This window comes from Felis catus, chromosome E1 (genome assembly GCF_018350175.1).
Source record: "Felis catus isolate Fca126 chromosome E1, F.catus_Fca126_mat1.0, whole genome shotgun sequence".
Lineage (NCBI taxonomy): Eukaryota > Metazoa > Chordata > Mammalia > Carnivora > Felidae > Felis > Felis catus.
Window position 1 is genome coordinate 21859234 of NC_058381.1, and position 26085 is coordinate 21885318.

At 45.4% G+C, this 26085-nt stretch overlaps 1 protein-coding gene and 1 long non-coding RNA gene across 2 annotated transcripts in view; one reads left to right on the plus strand and one right to left on the minus strand.

Annotated features, from left to right (window-relative positions):
• ASIC2 (acid sensing ion channel subunit 2) overlaps positions 1-26085 on the minus strand; it is a 1012019-nt gene that overhangs the window by 914689 nt on the left and 71245 nt on the right. The window lies entirely within an intron of this gene.
• LOC123381988 lies at positions 744-4655 on the plus strand. Its single transcript, XR_006589683.1, has 3 exons — positions 744-1024; positions 1726-1844; positions 2030-4655. It is a non-coding gene; the product is annotated as an uncharacterized LOC123381988 (long non-coding RNA).

The window sequence follows — 26085 nt, forward strand, 5'->3', positions numbered from 1 at the left end:
TCAGGTCTCATTGCAGGTTTTTAAACACACCCAGTACTCTCCTACCTCAGGGCCTTTGCACAGGCTCTTCTGGCTTCCTGGAAAATTGTTTTCCCAGAAAGCCACATAGCTCACTCTCCTCCTCCTCAAGTCTTAAAGCCTTTGTTAGATTAAGTCTTCCCTGAGCACCCCCAAACTTAAAATCCAAACTATTCCTCACTATTCTCAACCCTTCTTCCTTGCTTTACTTTCCTCCCTGCCACTTTCCCCATCTGATAATTATACATTCTACTCGCCTGTTTTCTATTGTCTGCATTCTAGAAGGTAGGCTCCGTGAAGGTAAAGATTTTTGTCTCTTTTCTCTATTCCTGCCACCCCAGTGTCTAGAACGGTGCCTGGTACAAAGCAGAACATCAATAAACCTCTGTTGAATGAATGAATGCATACCCCAAGGAATGTCTTACAATGCTAAGACTTTTTTAAAAAAATGATCCCTACTACCATCCAAGTGGTATAGCTCTTTATAATTCAGGAAGCATATTTGCATCAGTGATCTCATGTATTCCCTGTGCAGTAAACTGAGTTGTGTCCCCTCCAAAATTTATATGCTCAAGCCCTAACCCAAACGTAACTACATCTGGAGATAGGAGGCAATTAAGGTGAAATAAGGTCATGAGGGTGGGGCCCTAATACGATAGGACTGTGGCCTTTTAAGAAGACGGAGAGAGCCGCAGAGACAGCCACAGAGAGAGATCTCTGCCATGTGAGGACACAGCAAGAAGGCAGCCACCAGCAAGTCAGGAAGAAAGCTCTCACCAGAAACCAAATCAGTCCTGACCTTGGACTTCCAGCCTTCAGAACTGTGAGAAATAAGTCTCTGTTGTGTAAGCCACCCAGCATATGGTATTTTGTTTTGACATCCTGAGAAGACTACAATACCCCACGAAATATACCCTGCCAGGCAGATTGGATCATCCCGTTTTCAAGATGCAACAGCCGAGGCCCAGAGAAACCGAACGCTTTCCCCAAGTTCACAGAAGTAGTGGTAAGCCTGCCCCTATTCCATGGTGCCAGGCTTCCTGGCCCAGAAATGGTCTGTCCCCATGCCCCAGGCCCACACACTTAGCTCCTCCCCTCATGACTACATCCCACCACCAGTGTCTACCTGCAAAGGGTCTGGAAAAGGAGATAACAGCACTTTTCAAACACATCCCCCATCGCATGAAAATTGCGAGGGCTTCTCATGAGCATGTTGCGTGGAGGACCGAGAAAGAGCTCGCATTTTAATTGGATAAAAAAGAATTCATGCACTTTTGCTTTGCTCCTCAAAATCTATACCCTTCCAGTGTTACTTCCAGCCATCTGTACTCATCCATCCATCTATCCACCCCCTCTTCCTTCTTTCTTTCCTTCCTTCCTTCCTTCCTTCCTTCCTTCCTTCCTTCCTTCCTTCCTTCCTTCCTTCCTTCCTTCGTTTCTCCCTTCCTTCCAACCTCCCTTCCATCCATCTGTCTAGCCATCCATCCACCCCACCCAACCATCCATATATTGTCCATCCATTCAATATTTTGGGGTGTCTACTGTATGAGTTAACACCATCCATGCAAATTTAATTTTACTAAAGGGAACCAGCAAGGAGAGGCAGCCCAAAGCATTTATCAAGGGCTCCCTTTGGGGCAGATGTATGTCGCTACCTTGAATTTGTGCCCTCACTCAATCATCAAGCAGTCCATCTTCCCACTGCAGGGGGCGGACTTAGAGACTCAGAGTCAGGTGACACGCCCGAGGGCATGGTGCCACCAGGTGCCAGAGCCATCATCGTTGTGCTTCACCGCCTGAGCTTCCTCCATCACACGGCACTGCAGGTGAGAACCGTGAAGCTAAAACTGCTTCGGGGGTCATGTCCATTTTCTTCACCTCCTGCCTCCCCAGCCACACTTCTCACCCTTGCAAAATTAGCCGGTTACTTGTCACAGTGTACACTCAAGATATGGGCATTTATTGGCAATTTATACCAGTTGTAACTCAGCAAGTCTGTTTTTCAAGACAGGTACGAAAACTTTACAGCCACTTCATTCAGAATAGCCTCCACCTGGCTGTAACAGCAGAAATATCCACCAACAGTGGGATAAATAAATGGAGGGACGCTCCCATAACGCCATATGGTAATGACAGTGGACAAGTTCGGCTACACGCAACACCATGGGCCATTCCCACAAACGAAGACGAACAAAATAAGTGAGACACAGAAGAATACACAGCACACTATTCTACATAGAGAAAGATTAAAAATATATCTGAAAATAAACTCGTGTTAGAAATGGGGGGGGGTGGCAACTTTGAGGGAGAAGGGACGGAAAGGATGGGAGGAGCTGTGATGGGCAGTCACCCAGGTGGCTGGATGATTCTGGATGCCTTGATCCATTTACAGTTCATCCTCTTCTGATAATGCATTAAGCTGTAAGACTTAAGATTTCTCCTTTTTTCTATATGCACGTTAGGCATTCGTAAGTTTATTTTAAAGGGCTGTTACAATGGTGTGTGATAAAGGCCAGTGTTGAGGGGGCTCAAAATGCTGCCAGGGAGAGAGGAGATAAAAGGAACTGGGGATGGGGAAGAAGGGTGGAGACACAGGGCGGAGCTATAATGTGATCCACAGCAAGTACAGAGGGGGTTTGAGGCTGTGTAGCCAGAGGCGTATTTCTGGGCACCCTTGGCTCAGCAGGAATTTTCCCCATTCCTGCACGTGCAAAATGAATTCAAATGTATACGTTTTGCAACTTGCCTTTGTTTGGGGCTTTGTAATTTACAGTTTGCAAGGTCATGATCCCTGCAAAGATAAGAACTGTTAATCCAGGCATAAAGTGGGCCTTCAGCAAATGTTTGCTTGAATGAACACAAAACGCTCTGACCTTCATTAACACCATGATTTCTCACAGGCAGTCTGCAGATAAGCAGGGTAAGTGTTACTAGTTTCCTTACACAGGGGGAAACCAAGGCTCCTGGGAGTTAAGAGGCTTCTTACAAACGGGCCAAAGCCTGGAAGCAGGTTGAATCCTGGCTTGCTGCCTTTGAGGCCTGTGCACTTGGACAGTGCTGGAAGCAAGAGCCAATGCCCTCCTTCCAAGCAAGGCTCCCTCCCTAGTCTAGTTGTGAAAGCTAACATGAGTCAAGCCCATGTTAAGTCCCGCACAGGGCGGCGTAGTGCAAAGTCTTGCCTTCACCTGCAGCTGCATTTTCTCTTTGGTTATTGGTGACCTTTCACTACTCCGAAAGCATGCATACTCTCCCTGCTGAGGACACAGCAGAGATGCAATAAATTATCACAACAGCTCATACAAAATGAAAGTGGGCCATACCCTTGAATCTCTCTCTCCCTCTCTCTCTCTCTCTCTCTCTCTCTCACACACACACACACACACACACACACACACACACACACACACCCCAAGAAGCAGGAGGCCTGAAGGGATAGCAGCCAGTCCCCTCGCAAGAACTGAGGGATTTGCTGCCAGAGGATGCCCAGGTAGAAGCTAAATTGTGCTGTCCCTTGTGAGTGTCGCTTAGCATAATTATATCCCCAGAGAATCCAGGCTTCCAGATGGGCCTTAGAGCATCGTTTACATACAGTATTTTAGGCCAATAACATGGTTCTAATGAAGCAGGAAGGAAGAACAAGAATAATAAAATTAAAAAGTCAAATTTCCGTCCTTAATCTCCAGGGCTGCAAATAGGACGTGGCTGCGGCTCAGAGGCGGTGAGGGGGGTGGGGGTGGGGGGCAGAAAGAAGCCTGTTTCTTACAGAGTCCGTGACAGGGGTGAGCCTCAATCCCAATGCCTCTGATCTGCATCTCCTTGGAGTGGGAGAAGGTGCAGGGAGCCTAAAAAGACTCAGGGAGGGAGATCCTGAGCTTGTCTGCCTGCTTCCACATCCCTCTCCAACTTGGGGAGTCCCCAGAGAATGTGGCCTTTAGCAGATCCATTTATTTCAGGTTGAAGGAGTGGCGTCCGGGGACGTGTCCAGAAGTGCTTGGAGAGACCTCCAAGCAGATGGGTCCTGCTCAACCACGTGTCCTGCCAACTGAGACCTGCCTTTCCTCTCGGGCTGCCGCTCAGTTTTTGGCCCGCCCCCAGTTCCAATGCCTCTGGGAGACCATTTCTCGCATGTGTGCTCATTCGTTTATTCAATGTCTGCTCTGAGATGCACACCAAGGGTCCAAAGAGGGACACAACTGCCGCCCCTGCCCTCAGGGGGCTCACAGGCAGGCAGTTAAGAGCAGAGGAAGGTTCTCAGTGTGTGTGAGGTGCTTTGACAGAAAGCAGTTGTTAATGAGTTATTAATGTGTAATGTGTGTGCACGTGCTGGTGGGGCACAATTAACACTTTCTTCCAGGTCCAGAGACCTCTGTGGGCCAGCCACAGCCAGCGCCACAGCCTGAAGTCCCACCTAGCCCCCAGGAAGGCACTGCTATGCTCATCCATTGGCCCCTCTTCTCAACCAGACTCCCCGCCCAGCTAGGTTCCTGAAGTATATCCTTCATCCCCACCCCAGCACAGAGCGAACTGAACGCACCCATGACCTTGCTCAACTATGCCGAGGCACCAGACAAGTCCTACAGCAGTGGCCTGAGGTGCACTAACACTCATAACAGAAGACCAGGGCTTAGTCTTTTTTTTTTAAGTTTACTTTTCTTATTTTGAGAGACAGAGAAGCATGCATGCAAGCAGGGGAGGGGCACAGAGAGAGGAAGAGAGAGAGAGAGTCCCAAGTAGGATCCGCACTGTCAGCGCAGAGCCTGATGCAGGGCTCGAACTCATGAACCATGCGATCATGACCTCAGCCAAAATCAAGAGTCAGACGCTTCACTGACTGAGCCACCCAGGTGCCCCAAGATCTAGTCTTATTTGAGACCTGAGCACCCCCCCCATCTTTTTTTTCTACTTCCAAAGATTGTTTCTAAAACCCCAGCGTGGATTCACTGATTTTCAGTCTTTCCCAAGAAGATGACAGCAACCCTGTATACCCACTGAGTGTGGAGTTGGGAGGTGAGGGTTCCAGCCTCACCACGTCTGTCTGTCTGCATACCTCTGGGCAACCTCCTTCCTCTTGTATGTGAACTGCTGCAAAGCGGGTGACTGAGGGCAGGAAGGGGGAGGAGTGGGGTGGTTCCTATGCCAGCAAGGTCATTGGCAATTCTTTATATCCCTGTGTCCACACAACAGTCTGCCTACCCTTCAAGAGATGGAATCCATGTCTCCTTCCCTTGAGTCTGGGCCACCTTGTGAGTCACTTTAGCCAATAGGAGGGAGTATCGCCATGCTAGTTTGAGGTCTAGGCTCTGGGAGACCAAAAAGTTCCCACTTCAGCTCTCCTGAAGCCTGACCCACCATTTCCAAAGGCCTGACCACCCTGCTGGGGAGACCGAACGGAGAGACAGGGGTGCCTTGCTAACCCCTAGATGTTCTAGCCATCTCAACTGCGGGGACAAACATGTGAAGGACCACTTTGGATTTCCAGGCCCAGCTGAGCCTCCAAATGTCTGCACGACATTTGCCGTGAGTAGGAAAGATGAGCTGAAGAACTACCCAGCTGAGTCCCGCCTCGTAAACTAATTTATGGGTAAATAAATGGTTGCCAAGCCACATCATTGGGGGCAGATAACTGAAACAGATGCCAGAGGTCAATGCTACAGGCATATAACCTTATAAACACCGGTGCCTGCCGCTCAAGGCTCGGATTCCGGTTAGGAGTTCTGGCTTGAACACTGAATAGTACCTGAGAAAAATAGATCATTGAAAATCTATTGTCACAAAGACATTTCACTGTCATGGGATGTGTTGTCACAGGAATTAGCCAATGCTGGTTGGCTGAGTCCCTGCAGATGTCCCTCCAACAGGGGCTCGGAGCCAGCTTGGTTCCAAACATGGAGGGAGTAAAATTTCACTCATTTCACTCATAAATGTCCAATTATTTTCCATGCTTCCCTCCTCTCCCCTCTATCCCCACCCCTCCCTCAAAGTACCAGAGATGGAAAACCATGGAAACAAATGGCTTTGTGTCCTACTGAATGGGAAACATAGCATCTGGGGCTTAGAAAAGCAAAAGCTGTTGTGTTGTTAATAACATTTTTATGGGTGATTTTGCTGTCTTTGTTGCAAAAAAGTAGCACAGGCTCAGGTCTGTTCTTCCAGGCGTGAGGGGTCAGTGTCCCTTATAGAGCTCTGTATCTGTTGGGATTTGCTCCCAGCTGACCCACTTACACGCTTCAAATCCACCCCCCTCCCAATATTAATAGCTACCAACTTTCAAGAACTCTCCATGGTAGCCATGGGGTTGCATGGTTTACTTACGCTGGGTCCCTATAATGAACATTTCAGGTCACACTTCTTAACCCCATTCTTTCAGATTGGAAAACTGAAGGCCAGAGATATTAAACAATATCTTATACCTAATAGGTAGAGCTGATATTTAAGCTGAGGTCTACAAGGCCCCGAAGCCCATACTCTAAGCTGAATAGAGTTCCCTGTCCTGACCATTACCAGGATCACTCATTCATGCATATATACATCCATGGATTCAGCACACATGTTCATTTATCATTCAACATGTTTAATGATCACCTACTCTGTATAGCAACAGAGTATTCATTAATGAAGCAAACAGACCCAGTATCTCCTGTCATGGACCTTATGGTCTCTAGGCCATAGATACCCACCATGACCTTCACCATAAACCCTCACTTTACAACATCCTTGAGCCCCTTTCTGCAATTTTAACTCAACAACCTCCCCCCCCCCCCACCGCAATCATCCTGACCATGACTCAACATTCCACCTGACCTGACTTTGATCTCTGCTGTATTCTTCACACATTCTAAACCTTTCTCTCCACAATTCCTGACACAGTATCCTGAGTTGTCTTCCCACCCATTCAGCTCCGGGAACTTTGCAGGTGAAGGGAAAAAGGGAACAGAGATAAGAAAAAGAGAGATCCAAGAAACGGTCCAGAATCAAAGTGGGTAACAGGAAGTCAAGGGCAGTGTTGCTCAACTTCAGATGAAGAACTGACCAGTGAGAAATCAGAATTGACTATCTTCTGTCACTTCCTCCCCTACCCTCATCCTCACCCCGTGTCTTGAATATTTTCTCTGATGTCCCTTTTCTCTCACACTCCTATCAGTAAGGCTTCAGCCCTGGCCTTCAAAACCCCTAAACAACCTACTTTTGGAGGGTCAAGACCAGGCTAGTCACATGGGTGAGCATCTGAGAAGACCTCCATAGCTTCTCTTAAAGGAAGACTTGGATTGCTAGATTACAAAAATGGCCCCAAATTCCCGCCTCTGCCTATATCCGTGCCTTTTGCAATATGACTTTGTCACTCTTTCCAACAAGAGGCAGTCTGTTGTCCCACTCTCTCTGAATCTAGGCTCGCCTGCCGGCCTGCTGCAGCCACTAGGATGTGGCAGAAGTGATGATGTGCCTGTTCTGAGCCTCTGTGCATACTTCTGCACTCTCTCTTGTATCTCTGACTCCACTCTGGGTCTACAGCTCTTATGTGCCAGGCAGTATTCTAGAAACTAAAGATAAAGATGTGAAAGAAACAAAGCATGGCCCCCACTTGGAGTGAGTTTATATTCTAGTGAGTCAATGAATGATGAATGAGAATCTGAAATTTTCCAGGTTAGAAAGAACCACTCTTCAGTCTCAAATAATACTTAAATCTTACACAGTATCTCTACAAAGACTTTGAACTCTTCCAAAGCCAGGGAGCTCCCTGTGTGCCAATGTAATGGCTCCAGTTTTAGATGGCTCTCGCTCCTAGAAAGACTTTCCTTATAATGAACTGAAGTCCATCCATCAGGAGTGCCCACACTTTGATTTACGGATCCTCCTCAGGGCCACATACAGCATGCCGAGTGACATATCTATCCTGAGCTCTCTCGCCTCCCAGATAAATCTTTCCTGTTCCCTTAGCTGTCCCCCAATGTCATGATTTTGAGGTCTCTTGCCATCCTCTGCCTTGAGCTTGCTACGTTATTTTTCTGCACCCTTCTACAGTTTGGTTCACAGAAAGAAACTCAAAACTTACCAACTTGTACGACCTCAGCACATTTTATCCCCTCTTTGGGCTTAAGATTCCTCAGTGTTAAAATGAGGAAATGGGACTCAGTAGCTTCCAAGAAGAGACAGTGGTATGTAATAGAACACATCCTAGACACTCAACAAATATTCTGTTCTTCCTATGATTTATTTCTATCACTCTCCCCCCTGTATCATCTCATAACCCCTTTTTTTAACCTGTAAAATTCTACCTTTTGGTACAGGGATATGAAATCAGAAGATTTGGGTCTGAGTCCCAGCTCTAACACTTAATAGCTAAGTCACTTTGGACATATTACTTAACTTCTCTATCTCAATGTCTTCCCCCATAAATCTGGACCAGGGCTCCTTTTCCTCCCAGCTCATTCATGAGAATTCTTACGGAGGCTGTGGGTGACGGTGGGGCTGCTATATGTGAAAGCACACTTCCTTCAGGACGCTCTGCAGTTAAGAGATGGCATGTTGGTACCGTCTTGAAGTGTGGATGCTAGGCCAGCAGTAGAGTGAACACCATTCCATTTTGTAGACACGCTTATGGAGCCCACTTCCAATGAACTTGGCAGCTCCGTTTGCACATGAAAATTCAATACCATTTCCGTAACTCTAGGCAGTGTGGCCATAATTGTCCCTCCTAATGGGCACATCATGTTCTGTGATATTCTGAGAGAAGAAAACTATTTAAGAAAATGCCAGGGTAAGTAAATATTTTCCTAGGCAATAGGCCTGGCACACGGAAATTTCAGAATGGTAGCAGAGCCTTCCTTGGATGGACCGACGATCTAAATGGCCCAAGGTTTTGGCCACAGGGGCAGGCGTCTGCTGCATACCTCATGGTTCTCCAGGGTACCCTCCACCCTGCCCTCACACGGTCCATCTCTGCTTCCCACTTCTGGTTGGCCCCCAACTACTGCACAATCCAGCCCTTTCCCCCAACAGGGCTCACAAGCACCTTGGTGACGTGGTCTTTCCACCTCCCACGCAGACCCAGCAGTCACATAATTCTAACCTGTCCTCCATCCAGCCCACTGCCATATTTCATAGTCAAATGCCAATAAACATGCAATTCCTTCCAACCAGAAGCCCCGCTCCCTGCCTTTATTCATCTGATCTATTTTACTCATCCTTCAAAACTCAATAGAGAAGCTGCCTCCTGCAGGAATCCCATGCGGATAACCTCCAGAAAACCAGCTCCATGGAGGTCATTACTTCCTCTTCTGTGTTCATCTTGGACCTTAAGTAGCACATGTTTCCATTCATTCAGATTTCCTGTTTATCTGCCTGTCTCCTTCTGGACTGGTGAGATGGCAGAATCAAGGCCCCAGCTATCTGCGGCTCCAGCACGTAAAGTCCTCAGCATATGGGAAATGTCTGTGGCAGACTAGAATAAGGTAGATGTATCACAACTATGCAAAGATATTGAAGTAATGACCATACTATGGACCCCCATCCCCAAACTGAGCACTCTAACCTTTCCATATGCCTGACCCCTGAAAGGCAAAAAGCAGACCCAGACAGAAAAAAGGAGAGACTATAGCCTGGCTTCTTTGCCCTCATGAGACAAGAGTGTATGATGGCCAGGAGATGTGTAAAGGCATCTATGTGGTACGGATTACTCGTCACCGAGGCTGGAAAGGGCAGAGCTGAGCTATTTTTTCACAACTGCAAACGCATGCACAAGTTGGGGCTGCTGCAGTGGAAATGCCGGGTCTTTTATACTGATGAGGTGGCAAAAAGGCCAGCTTGCCTGGGTGTGGGGGCTGATGTGGTTACTCACAAGGCTGCTTGGCTGTACAGGATCCTTCAGGAACCTCTGCTTCATCTGAATACAAGCACCATAAAACTCAGAGATCAGGGACACAAGGACTGGTCCCGGGTTGGGGAATTTCTGCCCATTTATAGATTTGAATCCTACTGAAACTGATCTCTATTTTTAGTGCCTATTCCATGAAATACAAAAGACGTTCTCCCTCCTAAATGTTTATTTACTTTGAGAGAGAAAGAGAGAGGCAGAGAGAGAGGAAGAGAGGGAATCCCAAGCAGGCTCCATGCTGGCAGTGCACAGCACTATGCAGGGCTCGATTCCACGAACCATGAGGTAGATCATGACCTGAGCTGAAATCAAGAGTCAGGAGCTTAACTGACTGAGCCACCCAGCTGCCCCCACAAAAGAGCTTTTTTGAGCACTTATCCTCTGCTTGGTCAAGAAGGAGAAAAGAAGTAAGTGCAAGTCTATCTCCCCAATCTCAAGGCACTCACAGACTAGGTGGGAGCATTCGTAAATTGCATTCACAATCTTTCACACACACACACAAGAGCTCACTCAGCTCCTGCTGTTTCCAGGGCCGGGCTGCCTGCAGATGTCTGGATGACTGGTTGAGATGGGATGGACTGGGGCTTGCAGGTGGGTGTTTTATTCCCATAAATCAAATCTGCTCTCCCTGCTGCTGATTGGGGGAAACACTGCCCAGATTGGGCTTCCCTACTGTGCGATTGCTTTCCTGCAATTCTTGGGTGTAGGTAGGTTTATCCAGAAAAGTCTAATTCCTGAGAAGAGCAGAGGAGAGAGAAATTTGCTTCATACTAGCAACATCACGACTAATCCCTTTCTCAGAGGAGCTTCATGGCATCAAGCAAACTGGAGACGTGTGACTTCTCTCTAATCCCCTTAGCTCATCTCCCTCTAGTGAATCCAAATGTTGCACCAGTGCCAGAGCTTGGCAGCCTGGAGCAGTCGTGGAGCGGTGGGAAACGTGCAGGATCTGTTATCCGAACACTTACATGGGTCCTGCCTCTGCCACTTAAGAGCTGTGCCTCTTTGGGTTAATTACAACCTCCCTCTGCCTGCCTCAATTTCCTCACTGGCAAAACAGAATTGACGATGTAAGTATCGGAGGAGATAATGTGTGTGAAATCACACTGTGATTTTCAGATTGTACAGCTCTCCTCTCCTTAACAAGCTGGGTGCCTACTGGGTGGGAAAGTTCATACCTCCTTAATTTTTGGATTTTTCTGAATCTGACCCAAAGCCTGGCACTTAATGAGCACCTCAGTGAATACTTGTTAAATAAATAAATTGGGAAAATGGAAGATAATTCCCTCAGTGTTAAGGCATCCCTCCAAGCCAAAAGGTAAGAGAAAGGAAATTTAATCTATAGCAAGTTTGGGATCCTCAAGATAAATTTTTAAAAACTTAGTATTTTCTAAACAGAATGTGTGTACATGGGGGGCACCTGGGTGGCTCAGTCAGTTGAGCATCTGACTTCGGCTCAGGTCATGATCTCAGGTTTATGAGTTCAAGACCCACGTCAGGCTGCCCCTCCCCCCCAAAAAATAAATAAACATTAAAAAAAAAAGAATGCGTGTACATGTGTGCGTGTGTGTGTGTGTGTGTGTGTGTGTGTGCGAGCATGTGTGTGCTGATTATTCCTTCTGTGGCTGGATGTCTACATTATCTTTAAATAACATGTACTCTGAAAACTTTTTGGCTTCAAGTTATATGAATATACTTTGCTCAGCATTAAGAGAATAGAGATGGTTGACAGGCTATGTCTTGGTTCCCATCCTTCATTCATTCATTCTTTCCTTTGTTCACTCATTCATTCATTCATTCGTTCTTGGAAGCAAATGACTCTGTGCAAAAGCCAAGCCTCATTACGAGGGGAAAAATGTCTGACCCAGCCTTTCGGCTGACAAACTCCCACTGATCCTTCCAGATAGTATGGCCACTGGGCAGTGGAACATTTGAAATCCTCCTATTGTCTCTATATGCAGCATTTACCATCATCCCTTATCTTCAGTTTTATAATTTCAGAGATCAAAATCTTGAGACCTTCCTCCTATAGATATCATTCCTGTAACCAGGATTTACCGTCACCAGGATCCTCCAAAAATCCCACTTATGAAAAGACTGTCCGTGACAAGTCTAAGTCTACTCAGAGAATAGCAGTGATTTCTGTGGTCCTAAATCCAAACTTTGGACTGTAGATCATGCAAACAGGACCACACAGACAAGGTGCCTATCATCTCCTCATCATCACTGTACCCAACACAACTGTTCTGTCATCCCCACACTGAGGTATAACCCTGCCTATAATCTCACTCTTCTATCCCTCCTCTCTCCTCCCTTCTCTTCCCCTCCACTTTCCTCTCCCTTGTCTATTCCTCATGTATACCTGGCTCTCATGCACCAGGCCCAGACTGTGGTGGATGAAACTTCTGCAGTGTTTGCTGTTCCCAACTGCTCACCACACCCCCGGCCCTTTATTCCCTACCCCTTCCTGTCTCAACCACCACTCGTCCCCCTGTGAAACAGCATTCCCTTCCCATGCTTTATGCTTCCAAATTTTGTTCTCCTGGGTTGCTGCCTCTGTCTCAGGCTAGCAGCTCCATTGTTATTATGATCATATATTAAGTTTAATGTGTCCACAAGGCATTTTACACACTCATAAAAATCAGGCCCTCTAAGAGCTCCCTGTGCTGAAGACAATGGAAATACCATCCCATGACTTAGCTGGTGTCTCATGCCATTATGTGGCCTCTAAATGTGCAAAGCTGGGTGGTTGTTGTTTATTGTTGTTTGTGTTACACTTGATGATATAAATACAGCATTTTGAAGAGGACTAAACGATTTCCCAGCTTATAAGCAGAGCCGAAGTCTTGATTACCGCCATTTGGGTGACATCCCACACTATCAGTGATATCAATAACAGGTGACATTTATTGGGTGCATACTGTATGCCAGATTGTGCCCTGAACATTTTACATGCATTTTGCCACATCATCTGCCCGACGACCCTGTGTGACAGGTCGTATTTAATTTAGAAATATTAAACCAAAGAAGGAAATTGAGATATAGAGAAGTTAAGTAATGAGTTCAAGGTTGAGCAGCACAGAGGTGGGAAAATTGGAATTATCTAACCCAGATTGTCTGGTTGCAGAGCCTTCCTGCTGAAGCACACACAGATGAAGTCCGCTTCAAGGTCTAGGGACTCAAATGACTTAGAGACAAGTTTGACAGATTAAGTGGATGATGATGTGCTCTTCTCTTTACAAAACTCTGCCCAAAGCCCTCTTTGACCAGTCTCTGACAAGGACTCAGCCCCCACAGAACCTCCATCCCCCACAGGGTTTAGCTTTATTTTTCCAAACCCAGGAGACAACAGACAATAATAGTCAAGGACTCAGAGCAACCTCCTTGTACACTGGGAGTTGTACGTGCTGTGGGCCTGCACACGAGTAAAAGAATAGTAAATCAGATGCTCCTTCCACAGAATACCAGCTCTGTAAAGAATGTTGGGTTCTCTCTGGTCCAGTTTGCCAGCAGTGGATAACGGATCAAGTGATCTCCAAGTGGTCTCCATTGCTTCTGTACCCTCTTGCTTCATCAACACTTTGCACTTCCCTCATCTCCTTCCCTCTTTGCTCCCCATTTTTCTCATTCAAGGCATCTATGACCCACAGTATGATTTTGTTTGTTTGGGAAACATTGGTATCAATGAAGTACCCCTTTTAAGTATGAAGAAGCCAAAGCTCAAAGAGATTGTTACTTGCCCAGAGACGTGAAGCCTGTTTAGTACAGAGTTTGGACAAGATTTGAACTTCCTGGCTCACAGGACAGTGTGCTTTCCAAGCAATGGGTGGGGAAATGTCCCCACCCATAATCTGTTCCCAGATTATGTCCATTACAAGGATGGGCTGCTAAGCCCACACCAGCAACACCCTATTCAGGCACTCACCTTCCTGAGATCTCCCACTTACATTTCACATACACACATTTACTTTTAGACTCCAAAACATGCCAAAATGCTTATAATGTCCTACCTGACATTTGCTCCTACTCCACATCCTCTGTCCCACAGCCTACAAACTTGCCGCTGGCCATGGTGCTGATCAGAGCAAAGCGAAAGAACCCTGGGACTCCAAGAGATGCACCGCACATGAAGACTCACAAAACAGGAAATAAGGCACTGTTCTAGGGATTCAGTATAAAATGACAACTGAGGAAGGCCTTATGCCCGTCTTCAGAGTCTGTCTTCTAGAGAAGAGACACACAAGTAACCAAAATGTGTCAACTGGCAGGACTTCCCCAAGAATTGAGGATGAGAAAGGAACAATCATGTGAAAACCAGGAGGAGAGAAGTTCATGAAAAATAAGGATTAATCCCAAAGGCCTGCATTTGGAAAAGTGTTGGCATGCTTTAGTATCTCTCAGGTAGTCCAGCGGGACTAGAGAACAGTACAGGAGGAAAGAGGAAGAAGAGACCAAGTGGCCAGCAGCTAGATGGGAGAGGACCATATGAATCATGGAATCCCGCTTAGGTTTTTGTTTTTGTTTTCTATGTGCAAAAAAAGTCATTAAAGGGTTTTAAACTACAAAGAGATAGGGTTCAATTTATACTTTAAAATAATATTTTATTATAGAAAATTTCAAGCATACACAAAGTAATCAAAATAGTATAATAAACCCCCATGAACCCACCACCCAGATTCAACAATTTTCGACATTTTGCCATTCTTGTATCATCTATGCTTCCGCCCACTCTCTGCTCTCCCACTCGTTTATTGTTAATTTTACAGTTTTATCCTTCTTTTTTAAGGTAAAATTTATTTACAATGAATTAAGCTGTATTATTTTGACACATGAAACCCACATTCTTATCACAGAACACTTTCAGCTTCCAGAAAGTTCCTTCATGTCCCCTTCCCAAACCCCACCAATTCCCCACCCCAAGAGGCAATGATGGTTTTTAACATTCTATCTTAGATTTGGGGGGGGAGGGGCTTGTTCTAAAAGATTATATTCATAGATTCATACAGTATCATTTTCTTGTGTCTGGCTTCTTTTACTCAGCATGTTTTTGAGATTCATCCATTTGTGCGTATCAGTAGTTTGTCTCTTTTTTTGGCTGATTAGTATTCTATTGTATAAATATACAATATGTTTGTCAATTAACTGGTTGATAGACATTTGGACTGTTTCCAACTTTGGGCCATTGTGAATAAATCTGCTATGAATGCGGCACAATTCTTCCCATGGACATATGCTTTTGCTACTCTTGGATAAATACCTAAGAGAGGAATTAATTTAGTTTTTTTTTAAGTATTAGGACTAGAGTGAGAGGGCAGGTATGGTGGCAAGAAAACCAATTATGAGGCAATTACAATACTTAGGGAGATTATGACGGTTTACCTTGGGAAGGGATTATCGTAAGACTGGATGGGAGCAGATTTGAAATATGTATTGATGAATACAATCAATTGTTGTCAGTGAAATAAAGGTGGAGGTGAGAGAAATGGAAGCATCAAAGATGACCAATAGGTCTCTAACTTGACTAAACTGGTTGCATATTAAGATCATTTACTGAAATTGAGAAGGTGGGCAAAGAAGAATAATTCAGAGGACAATCCAAGGGTTTCATTTTGCAATGCACGAGACACCCCAGAGTAGACATTATGCAGGCACTTAGAGTCTGGAGCTCAGGGAAAAGTCAGACTTGTTGCTACCCTTGCATGCAGCTTCCACCTTGCCCAGATCTAGACTTCTCCCTAAAAATGCCTCAAGATCTGGTAGAGAGATGGAAAGTGGATTTTATTTCATGGTAATTTATTTACTCTGGTAAATGGGTAACAGCTACCTGGGACACCGTGCAAAGAAAGACTCCAAGACCACACTCATGGTTGGCAGAAAGAAGGAGTGATGTGGTTGGTAAGTAATGTGTTCCATGGGCATGGAATCATGGCATGAGGAAAACCAATTCAGATACTGTCTATTCTTGATCAAGTAGAAACCTATGGGTACAAATTCTAAAAAGTGTAGATGCTGCTCTGGAATCACCAACTGGATCAACAGTACAAGTCAAGGGCCCATATTATGCAAACGGTTAATAGATTGACCCCGTTATAAAAGAAAGAGATCCAAAATGGAGTCACTTGTGCTAAGCCGCATGTCAGCAACCCAAGACTTAATACTTAACCTCACTGCAGTTTCAGATTCCTCAGGAATGTAACTTAAACAGTCAATCTGGACTCACCTGTTCAGCACTAGTGAGGTCATCTGCCTGATAGATCCCCACCTTCCCCCAAGGGAAGGTGACCCTGCCTGAAACAAACCACTTTTTCTTAGAAATTTCTTTTTTCTTCACCCTTCAGCCCATAAAACCTTTCCATTTTGTACAGCTCGTCAGAGTGCGCCTCTGTTTGCTAGATGGGATGCTGCCAGGCATGAACCACTGAATAAAAAGTCAATCAAATCTTCAAACTTGCCAATTCCATTTTATTATACACACTTCCATATCCAATATGGAGCTATCTTTTTTTTTTTTTTACTTTTCTTTCAGTTCCTCTACCAAAGTGCCACTGATTCAGTATCCTACAAGTCCTCAGTGAACGTCTTTGACCTTTGCTCCTCACACTGTAAAAATCCCAGAATACACTGAGTTTCTCAACCTCAGCTGGGATCCCCTGGCATCTTGAGGTTAAACAACCCAATCTTGTGAAAACCCACTGTAAAGGATTTCAAATTTTGGAATACACTGATGAATAATTTAAATATCTTGGGACAACCCATTCTTGTGAAAAACCCACTCCAAAGGATTTTAAACTTTTGAATTCAGTGATGAATCATTTATCTACCCTAGGGGAAAATGTCAAAGAGAAGATTAGACAAGTAATCAATGTGTAATAGTTGGCTCCTTTTTCCTTCTCAATAGAAGGCATGGGTGAGTGAGTGTTCTTGCTATTAATAAAACTACGTATGTATTTATTAATTACTTCATTGAACCACCAAGCTTTTATTGAGCACTTAGTTCTTGCCAGGCCCTATGCTTGCACCTGAGTACAGAGACAGCTAAGTCATGGGCATTGCCTTCCTAAAGGCTCACCTAGACATGTGAATCAATCCTGGGAGAGTTGGCTATACTACTTTGTTAATCAAGTCAGAGAAGACTTCTCAAAGGATGGGAAGTCTAAACGCAGTCTTGAATGAAAATTAATTTTAAAATTTCCCCAGAGATGTTTAGAAAGGGTATTCCAAGCAAAGGAACCAGTGTGGAAGATATCTGGACATGGGATGGGGCAAAGTGGGCCGCCGCTGATGCCCAACGAGGCAGTAGATGTAGGCAAGGCCTGTCTGATGACTGGACTTGCTCTTCTGGCCACAGTACAAGCCATCTCTGGAGTTTGAGCAGAAGGACGTGATCAGATATGTATTTTAGAGAGACGTAGTGGTGATGCAGAGACTGTGAGAGGGGAAGGGATACAAGAGAAACAAACCTGCAGGCAGGAAGCAACCAGAGGTGGAGAAGCAAGGCTCCAAACCAAGGGGGTGATGGGTTCTGGCTGTGTTAGAATTAGCCTTAGTGCTTGACAATAGGAAAGGAAGGGAGAGGAAAGTAAAGTTTCAGGAGATATTTGGAAATGAGAATTGACAAGATGCAACAATTAAATGGCTGCTAAGAGTGTGAATGTGAGAGTGTGGGGTGGCTGGAAATGGGAGCCTCACAATGTACTGGGCAAGGTCATTCGAAAATGCCTGATAGAACCAATGTTGGCCTGATTCCAAACCCAACATTCTTTCCACGGCCCCACATGCCCAGGTAGCTTGACTCCCACACCACCTCCTCCAGGAGCCATGACAGACCTTTCTACCAAAGTCCATAGTCCTACAGACGAACACACACACACACACACACACACACACACACACACACACTCTACCCATCTGTGTGTGGCCAAATCCCTGCTCTTCTCCAAAGCCTAATTCAACTGTCTTCTAGTCTAGGAATACTCAGATTCCCTCACTTGAAAATTACATCTTTCTGAACTCTAAATTCTATATTTACCTTACATCTTTAAAAAAAATTTTTTTTATGGGTGGCTCAATCAGTTAAGCTTCCATCTCCGGCTCAGGTCATGATCTCACAGTTCGTGAGTTTGAGCCCTGCAATGGGCTCTGTGCTGACGACTCAGAGCCTGCAGCCTGCTTCAGAGTCTGTGTCTCCGTCTCTCTCTGCCCCTCCCCAGCTCACACTCTGTGTCTCTCTCTCAAAAAAAAAAAAAACTTAGAGAAAAGTTATAAAAATATTTTACCATGAATGTGAGTCAGTTCTATACATGCCATCTTCTAGCTAGACTATGAGCTTCTAGAAGCTGCCTATGTGAGATTTATCTCCAAGTCTTCTTCAGGGGGTTAATCGTGGCCCTGGCTGCTCAATTCAAAGATGGGCTGTAGGCCTTGGGATCCTGTCCTTAAAACTCCCTTCTCCTCTTTCTCCTCCCAGACCAATGGACTCTGTAGATCCCATGGTAATAATGGGTTAACCGTTCCTCCCACATATTTAGGGAATAAAGATGCCCTTACCTCCTTTGTGGGAATGTAGGTGGATGAGACAGGAGGGGAGGAGAGCAGACCCAGTTGGCTCTCTGTGGACTCCATGTGGTGGCCTCATGCTCACTGAGCACTTACCATGTGCCAAGTACTACACTAGGCACATCCTATGAATTCTTCTGCAGTCACCTGCTAGGTAGGTGTTCCCGCCCCTATTTCACAGAAGGGGAAAGTGGGACTCCATAACACCGAGTACCCTGCCCACCAGTAAATGGCTGAACAAAGATTCAAGCCCTTTTCCATCTGTTTCCAAAGCCCATACATGTCCCCTGTACTGCTTCCCAAGCAAAAAAGACCTCCAGGGTATCGTTCTTACAGGCTGCTTGCTTGCTGTGCAGTGCAACCCTTCACAACCAGGCCACCGGAAGGAGGGAAGGTTCTGCCTACAACCCTGTCACTGCTTTCTGAGAAAGAGGAGGAAGGCAACTGAGAGGCAGACAACGGAGAGGGGGAGAGAAGAAAAGCTGAGATGAAGAGCAAGAAAAGAGCAATCGAGATAGAATTCTAGAGAACTGCTTGGTTGAAGTCTAAAAGTTTCTTCTCCCAAGTGGTGAGAATGATGTTTCCTGAGGGCTCACCACGGCCAGCCACTTTGCCTGTGAGAAACTTTGCCTCCAAGAGACTCCTAAGCACTTTGCCTACAAGAAATGTATTGAATCCACCAGTACCCTTGAGATGGTATGAGCGTTATCCGGGACTTCAGGTGAGGAAAATGAGGCATGCAAAGGTTAAGTATTTCTCCCAACGTCCTATAGATGCCAGATCACAGAACTGGTGTTTGAGCTCAGGGAATCTGAGCCTACAGTACAGTCTCAGGCACACAACGACAGTGACTAGAGCAGGCCTGGCTGGAGAGATGAAAATCTCAAGTCTGAAGTCACGATCGCTACCCTTGAAGGATTTAAGGCAATGACAGACCGTGGAGCCAAAATTGTGACCAACACAGGCAACAATCCTGAACCACCAGGTAATTAAGTCATTCGTCTCCACAAAGATCCCCCCTAGTGATCTACACAGGCCAGCGGTTCCCAGCCCTGGCCGCACATTAGAACCGCCTGGGGAGTTCTTACAACACACTGTTGCCTGGGCCTCATGCCAGACCGACTGAATCAGAACCTCTTGGAGTGGAGACTCAGTATCCGTATTTTTTTAAAGCTCCCCCGGTAATTCTAACGCGTGGCCTGGGCTGGGAACCACTGATGCAGGTAAATGTGGAGAGGCCATCACGAAGTGGAGAGCCAACTTTGCTCAGCAGCTGAAATGCTTCCTCGTAAGCTGCCAAGGCATTTTCACAAAGACTCTTTAGTCTGCCAGTGTCTCAAGGACAGGCATTGCATCTACCACAATTATGCTGGTATCACCCATGACACTTCTCAAAGTGAATCGTTGAGTCACAGAATCAGAGAACTGGCTGGGACTTCAGTGATCACTATGTACAATATTTTCTGCAGTGTCCTTCCCAGCTCTGGGAGGCTGTGGGAATGGCCAAAGGGGATTGCCTCCGGGTGGAGATAGAGACACAAATCACTGCTTTGGCATAGTTTCCAAGGAACTTGAAACCAGATAAAGTTAGCAAAACCACCAAAAAAACCCAGCATATGATGTCTTTAATTCTTTGGTTATAGATAAGATTATTTATTATCAAGCCCGAGCTCTGAAGCAAGCCTATATGTCAAATCTCAATGCCAAGAGAATTAAAGCAACAGCAGCACCAGTATTCCAATCCAGAAGCTGAAGACAGGCCACTGCTGTCCTCAGGCCATGGTGACAGCTGGCCATGTCCTCTGTTCACTGGGGTTAGGTACGCATGTGTCTCTCTCAGTATAGACTTTCAGTACCTTCCAAAATAGGAACTTAGCACAATATTTCTAACACTGTGCACACCCACGCCTAGTAGGTAGAAAACACCTAGTAGATAGTAGAAAACCAATAAATATTTCTCAGGTAGAATAAATACTAGAGCAGACATCATTTATTCTCTGACCTTCTTTGTAATGTTAACTGGATACACAGAGTCCTGGGCATACGCAAGTATACACTTCAGAGAAAAGAAATTGAGGAAATACAAATATTCAATGGACAGGTGAAAAGATTTTTTTTCACTGAAATTTAAGAAAAAGTAGATTTAAAAAAAACACTTCAGGGGCACCTGGGTGGCTCAGTTGATAAGTGTCTGACTTTGGCTCAGGTCATGATCTCACAGTTCATGGGTTCGAGCTCCGCTTCAGGTTCTGTGCTGACAGCTCAGAGCCTGGAGCCTGCTTCGGATTCTGTGTCTCCCTCTCCCTCTGCCCCTCCCCCGCTCATACTCTATCTCTCTCCCTCAAAAAATAAAAATAATAATAAACATTTAAAAAGGCATTATCCTTAAAAATTTCTTTTCTTTTCTTTTTTTCCTTTCTTTTCCTTCCTTCCCTTCCCTTCTCTTTTCTTTTCTTTTCCTCATCAGATCTGCAAATGATTTAGATCAGTAATACCCAAGCCTAACCGGGAAATATGGGGAAGTAATAGTCTCAGAGGCCGTTAGTGGGAACACACATTGGAATAGCCTTTTTAGAGGGCATACTGTTTGACAATTTTAAGTATGAATGCATTTTGACCCAATAATTGATTTCTAAAACATTACTCAAAGGAGATCATTGGACAAATGTACAAAATGCTACTTATAATTGCTTAGAATGGAAATCACCTAAATTCCCTTAAGAATAGAATTGATTGAATAAATTAGGGTACATGCACACAACAGAACAGTATGCTGCCATTATGAAGGAGGAGATAATCCCTAAATGACTACTGTAAAAGTTGTTCACAGTACGTTGTTAAATGAAAATCCAGACTACAAAGTAATATAATTAAGATAGTCACATTTTTACTAGAATATGCACATTTATTTCATTTATTTTTTTATTTTTTTAGAGAGAGAGAGAGTGTGTGAGCAGAGAAAGAGGCAGAGACAGAACGAGAAAGAATCTTAAGCAGGCTCCACGCTCAGCTCAGGGCCTGATGCAGGGCTTGATTCCATGGCTCTGGGATCATGACCTGAGCTGGAATCACGAGTCAGACACTCAACCAGCTGAGCCATCCAGGCGTCCCTGAATGTGCATATTTAATATGCAATAGTATATAGGAATATCTAGATAAATAGATATAAAGATAGATGTAGATAGATAGATAGATAGATAGATAGATAGATAGATAGACAGACAATAGACAAACAGAGAGATGAGATTATCTTTGACGGTAAATGCCCACTTGTTAGTCTAGGCGGTAGGTTTATCTGAGGACAATCCACTTTCTCTATTACGTATTTTTCTATTGCTTAACTTGTTTAAAACTCTACATAGACGTTTTGCTTTCACAATCTAATAAATCTGTTTCTGTGTTTAAAATAAGACAAGAAGTGGACGCACGTTCTTCTTTCACTAATGCGTCCACTTCTAGAGGTTACAAGCACACTCCCGCCCAGGTGAGCAGGACACAGGTTCCGCCCTGAGTGTGGACTCCTCTATCCTGTTCTCCAGGTTTTCCAATTAGTCCCTTCTTTGACTCCAAGATCTCTGTGGACAGGTGCCAAATGAACGTGTGATAGAAGGAAGAAAGGGGGATGGAAGAGAACAGGAAGAGAGGCAGGGAGGGGAAAAGGGACCAACTGAGTTTGCCTGGATGGAAGGGTTTCCTGAGATACAGGAGGACGTTCAGTGCTAACACCAGGAAAAGTCCCAGGAAAGCCAGGCTGAGTTGGTCGCCTCAACAGGACAAGAGATGCCCATCTCTCCCTTGTTTGAGAACCTACAGTAGCTGCCAATGACTCTTCTGCAGCAAGAGTACAGGCTGGTAGACGTCACAAAGGATGGATTCCAATCCCAGCTCTGCCACTGAATAGTTTTGTGACCTTAAGCAAGCCACTAACCCTCTATGTGGTTTAGCTTTTTTCTGTAAGATGAGGGGGTGGGACCATTTTTGAAAGTCCTTAAAGCATTCTGACTCAGTACTGAGACCTCTGTCTGGGCTCTGGCATTATTCTCATGGTGTTTCAGCATGAGAATGTTTATATCTACTTTTTGACCACGAACCTGTAGCTTTTCAAGGGTAAAAGCTGTGTCTCTCTGTATATATGTGCCCACACCCCCAGGCCTGGTGTCATGTTGGAAATGTGTGGGTTGGCTCTACGCCTGGTGGGTCTCAGGTGGTTGCCGTCTTCCACAATCCAGATGTGGGAAGTCCGGCCCGGCAGGAAGAGCTTTATTACTTTATAGCAAGCAGGTGAAATGTTTTAAGGGGAGGAAACAAAAACAATAAACAACAAATCCATCAGCTCAGCTCCAGTGGTACCACCCGGAGCCAAACGAAAGGGAAACTGATGTACTGAGGCTGTGTCCCTAATGGTTTAGGGGAACTGATTATGTTCGTATCTGCCCAACTCAGCTTTTGGGGGCATCACATCGCTAGCTAGAGATCAGCCATGATAGGCACATTTGCATCACAGAAATTGGCAAATGCTAAAAAACCTAGGTTCTTATTTTTTTTTAATTGGGAACTGACTGGTTAGCTCAGGAAAGGAAAAAGTAGCCCCCAGCCTACAGCTTCTTCATGAGGATGTAGGGACATCCTCCAGCTGGAGCACTGAGCCAGCCCTTTCCTGAGTAAAGCCAAGGGAGCCCTCTATCTTGGTTAGCAGAAGTACTGGAAGTCAAGTGAGAGGAGAAGGGAGGAAAGGAACGAGAAAGAAGGAAGACTAACCGCTTGTTAATGGGCCTAAACAAAACACTGATCTCAGCCAGTCATTCACAGGCCTCCTGGGGAGGTAGGGACTTGCCAGACATAGTAGGTCTTCAAGCAGAAGCTGGGAAGCCATTTTGCAGAATGATGTGAGGACAGAGGAAGGCTCCAAAAGTAGAAAAAGCAGGGCTTTGAAGTTAAGACTGGCCTAAGCCTGAAGCCCAACACGACTAAACCATCTGTTTGACCTCAGGTAAAATTATTGAATCTCTCTGGGACTCAACCTCCAAAAGTTTCCAATGGCAATAATAAAATCCAATGAACAGGATTAAGTGCCATTTAGGTACATGCTGGTCCCATAGTAGGTATACTGACTGAGCAGGATGTATTGGCTGAGTTACAGAGAAAGATATCTGAAACGTGACATCTGTGGACCTTGGACACAGTTTTTGAATAAAGTGCTTAAGCTGGGGACAGTTTGCAAAGCGATTTCCGACTCTGGTCGGTATCACATTCTCAATGCCTGTTCATAATCTCCATCTAAGCTAAGCTGGTGGGCCAACTATCGTGACCACAGAGAAAAAGTGACGACCCCTTGGGAGGTGCTCTCAGACGCTAGCAGTCTGTGTTCGGGCCTAATGGGTACCTAAGGAAGTAGAACCCGAAAGCTTCTGCAGAGAGGAGATTATCAGGGTGTGGAAAAGATTCAAGGCAGATTCTGCTTGACAACTTGCAGACCTCCATCATTCAAGTATGTGATTCTCCCTCCCTCTTGAGCCATAGGGTAGCACCCCATGACATCTTCTAAAAATACAGAGGTTAACCCTCATGGTCCAGGAAGAGAGGTTAAGTCAGAAGTCAGAGCTAGGACTTGGCCTCTCTATAACTATGTCGAGAGGGAGCTTCTAAATCTCTACCAAGGAGACAGAGCTAGAGGAGAATTCCATAGGCCTGTAGAGTCCTGCACGGCATAGAGGGATCAGGGTGAGGATACTTGTTCCCACAAGGGATTGCTGACTACCTCCCCCCACCTCTGCTGACGACCAGAGTCGGAAATCACTTTGCAAACTGTCCCCAGCTTAAGCACTTTATTCAAAAGAAGAAGGAGGTCAACACCACTGGTCATCATGGAATCGCAAGCAGTTCACAAGCCAAAACAGTTTGTGCTCAGCAAATGCTGGTCTACACTTGTGCTAGTTCGTTGAATAATCCATGATGCCTACCTTGCTCTACAGGCATTCAACTCGGGCTGGGGACTGTGACTCCCTACGAAGCTTGGGGACAGCACCACAGAGGCTGAGTCTGCCCTGCCACACCTATGGATCTGATAATTAGTGACTTTTATCCACACTGCTCCCGGACCCAAACAAGCCTTTCCAATTCTGTGGCCCAGTCCTCAACGGGTTCCCCAAAACTCTTAAGTTCTGAAGCCAAAGGCAGGTGTGGTACACTTCTCAGAAATCCAGAAGTCAGTTGGTATCCTCTTGGCTTTTCATTTGTGCATAAATTATTCGATGCACCATCTGGGGTGGTAGCCTGGGATTAGGCCAACATCTCTACATCCCTGGAGAGCACAGAGCGTAGGGAGGCGGGTGGGAGACAAGTGATATATCCAGGTATTGGGATACACCCAGGAACTATAAGAAAATGGACCTACACTCCGTGATCCATCACTTGATTGATGCATGACCTTAGTGCACGTCACAGCTCCTGTATGGGCCTCATCTTCCCCATATACTACTCCCACGGGTACCATTCTTTCTATCCCAACCCATCCACGTCTCTCCATCTGGTCTGGCACCTCCCGAGACCAGTTTACCAGCCTCTACACTGATCTCCTTCATCTACTCTTGCCTCCCCTAACTAAACCTTGATAATCAGGGAGAAAATAGTAATAAGGATGTAAGTAAACATACAAATGAAGAGGAGGAGGAAGAGAAGGAAGACAGGAGTCGAAAATCATTGCTTATAGTCTCAAGCAAAGACATTTTTTTTTTCAGCAAGTCCAGGAGAGAGAAAGGAGCAGAAAGATTCTGGCTAAGAAGAAACAAAAAATACACTCCCGTGGAAGGATAAAGGTGTGACTTTAAAGAAAAAGAAGACAGCAGGCACAGACCGAAGAGAGACGGTGAGAAAACAGGACAGGGCGGGTGGTGTGGAAGGGCAGGCATCAGGCCACATGGCTGGAACCACTAGCTCAGGGTGAAAATGAAACAGAAGAGCCGCTGTGCACTGGGCCAAAAGCAGCTGGGGGCTTCGGGGCCGAGGCACCTTTCAGGCTAGTCACCCTGGTGCAGGGCTGTGCTGCACCTGAACTTGAAGCTGGCTTCAGCACCACCCCGCTGCATCACAGCTCTGCTTTGATCTCAAGATGCCAACTCCGTTGCTGGGCGCCCCAAGATACCCCCCATTCACCACCAAGGCCCAGCTGCTACAGCAGCCTGCGGAGGAGCAGGACATTGTGCAAATTGCTGGGTTATTTCAAAATTCAGTTAAACAGCCCTGCGAAGAAAGCCGTGTGTCCCCATATTTTACAGATCAGGAAACTGAGGCTAGAGGAATTTTTAAGGCTGTAGTGTTAGAATTTGGTGAGAAGCCAGGATAGAGCCAGCTGCGAGTGTTTTAATAACTTGTACTTTTCCCTCCGGTTCTGAGCAATATATCCCTAATATGAAAAATATATAAACTAATAAAATAACAAAATGAAAGTCACCCATAACCTTCTACCCAGAGAGGAATAAAAATTTTGTGTATTTCTTTCTAGTCTTCTTAATTAATCTGTCTACGTATTTATTTATTTATTTATTTACTTACAAAGTAGGATTGTATTGTATATACTGTTGAATCTTTTGTAGAAATTTTAGTTCATGTGATGGACAATTTCTCTCTGGCCATTATATGTC